This window comes from Oryctolagus cuniculus, chromosome 9, assembly GCF_051225735.1.
Source record: "Oryctolagus cuniculus isolate XC-2025 breed Fujian yellow rabbit chromosome 9, ASM5122573v1, whole genome shotgun sequence".
NCBI classification, from domain to species: Eukaryota; Metazoa; Chordata; class Mammalia; order Lagomorpha; family Leporidae; genus Oryctolagus; species Oryctolagus cuniculus.
In genome coordinates this window covers 111,506,939-111,509,982 of record NC_142875.1, presented here as the reverse complement: position 1 = coordinate 111,509,982, position 3,044 = coordinate 111,506,939, and positions in this window count along the sequence as shown.

Sequence of the window (3,044 nt, the reverse complement as noted above, 5' to 3'; positions counted from 1 at the left end):
CTGAATGACCAATGGATAATTAAAGAAAATAAAAAGGAAATAAATTCTCTTGAAATAAATGAAAGCACAACATATCAAAACCTGTGGAATATAGCAAAAGCAGTGTTAAGCGGGAAGTTTACAGTATTAAGAACTTACATTAAAAAAGAATGTCTCAAATAATCTAAATTTGCATCTCAAACAACAAATCAAGCCCAAAATTAGCAGGAAGCAAGAAATAAGGATCAGAGCAGAAATAAATGACATTGACACTAAAAATACAAATGATAAATTGTTTGAGAAAATAAATAGAATAACCTTTAGCCAGACTAACAGAAAACAGGAAAAAAAAGCTCAAAAAATTAGAGATGAAAAAGAAGACATTACAACTGATACCACTAAAATACAAAGAATCATAAGAAACTATTTTTAAAACCCATATACTAACATACTGGGAAACCTCAAAGAAATAAATTCCTGGATACATAAAACCTACCAGAATTAAATTAAGAAGATAGGGAAATTTAGAGATCCAGAACAAGCAACAAGACTGAAGCAGTAATTGAGTCTCCCCATCAGGCCCCAGGGTCTCCCCATCAGGTCCCAGGATGACTTTACTACTGAATTCTACAAAATGTTTAAAGGGAAACCAATGCAAATACTTTTCAAACTATTCCACGAAGTTGAAGATGGAAGTCTGCCAGGCTTTGTTAATGAGGCCATCATCACCCTGATACCCAAAGCCAAAGAGGTAGCATGAAAACTACAGATTTATATCCTTGATGAACACAGCTACAAAAATTTTCAATAAAATTCTAGAAAAATGAACCCAGCGCCACATCAAAAAGATGATATATCATCACAATCAAGTGGCATTTATCCTAGAGATGGAAGGGTGGCTCAACATTGACAAATCAACAAATGTGATAAATCACATCAGCAGAACGAACAGCAAAATCTAAATGGTCATCTCAGTAGTTGGGGAGAAAGCATTTGATAATACTGATTATTCCTTCATGATTAAAAATCCACAAATTTGGTAGAAGGAACTTACCTCAAAATTATAAAGGCTATGTATTAAAACCAATAGCCAATGCTATAAGGGTGAATGCTGAATGCCTTTAACCTCAGAACTGGAACAATGTTGTCCACTGTCACCATTCTTATTCAATATAGTATTGGAAGTATTATCAAGAGAAATTATAGAGAAGTGAATGGCATCAAAATTGGAAAGGATGGGGCCATGGCTCTGATGTAGCAGGTAAAGCCTCTGCCTGCAATGCCAGCATCCCATATAGGTGCCAGTTCATGTCCCAGCTACTCCACTTCCAATACAGCTAATGGCCTGGGAAAAGCAGAAAATGGCACAAGTGTTTGTGCCCTGCCACCCACATGGTAGACCTGGTTGAAGTTCCTGGTTCCTGGATTCAGCCTGGCTCAGCCCTAGACATTGAAGTCATCTGGGGAGTGAACCAGTACATGGACCATCAAGCTTTCCCCTCCATGTAACTCTTTCAAATAAACAAACAACTCCAAAAATATGAAATAGGAAAGGAAAAAGTAAAAATCTTGTTTGCAGACTACATGATTTGTATACGGAAAAACCTCACCATTCCACCAAAAAGCTGTTAGAACTGAAAAACCAGTTCAATAAAACTGCAGATCAAAAAAAGTACAAAAAGCACCAACTTTTTATATGTTAATGATGAAGTCTCCAGAAAAGAAATCAAGAAAGAAATCCCATTCACAATAGCCACAAGCAATCAAGTATTTGGGAATGAAAATTTTAAACATTGATGAAAGAAATCACCAAGGATACAAAAAATGGAAAGATAATTTTTTCAATCCATGAGAAAGAACTATATTTTTTTTTAAAAAAGTTCTATACTACTTAAAGCAATCTATAGGTTAAACACAACCCCATCAAAATGCCAATCATTCTTTACAGAATTAGAAAAAAAGGTCCTAAAATTTATATGAAATTACAACACTCAGAATAGTCAAGGCAACCAACCCTCACCAAAAAAAAAAAAAAAAAAAAAAATCTCCAAGCTGGAGGCATCACAATGCCTGACTTCAAATTATACTACAAAACTATAGTAATTAAAACAGTATCATGGTATTGGCATAAAAACTGACACATAGGTCAATGGAACAAACCAAGAAATTAATCCAAGTACATATAGCAAACTAATTTTTGACAAAAGTGGCCAGACCATACATACATTGGAGAAAGGATTTTATTTACAAAAGGTGCTGATCAAATTGGTTGCATGGGGATTTCAAGATGGCAGATTAGGGAACAACATACTGCACTAGGCTAGGGATAAACAGTAATTTTAAAACGTGTAGGAAGTACACTCTCAGGAGAACTGGAGAGAAAACTGCACTGGAAATTCTACAAGACAAAGAGTAATTCTGTGGACCTATCTGGAGGGTACTGACGTGCAGCACGAACAAACAGGAACAAAAGCACAACAGCTGCAGCCAAGAGCCAGAGCTGATGGCAGCTTGGAGACAGAAGGGAGACCGGACTGCAGCAATCCATGGCAACATAGCCAGAGGGAAAGCTTGGTGTGAGTCCAGACTAGAGCCCTGTGGTTGCCTGCATACCCAGTGTAAGTAAAAGGAGCATGTTTATCTCACCCCAACTTCCTTACAACAGCACCCACTGCCCAACTTGGAAAGGGCAGGTACCATTTTGTGTTTGGGCAGAGCTGCAGAAGGCTTTATGCGCACACACAACTGACTGAGACAAGATGCCATCTTTTTGGCAATACTGGCAGCAGTGGCAGGGAAGAGAGTAACATTCAGCAAGTGACCAAGAGATTCTAATGGAGGAAAAAATCCACAGACCCCCCAGACTTTGAACCTGGCTGGAAAGTGGATGGGCAAGCATACAGGATGGTGAGCCACCTGTAGCCTCCCAGGATCAAAACACTTAGGCAGAGCTGTCTCAGGGAACAACTGCCTCTCTGTTAACTGGACAGGCTGGCAGGGCAGAGCCTTGTGCACTAAGACCATGGGGACTCAGTGGTTACATGAGAAGGCACAGGGTGTAACTG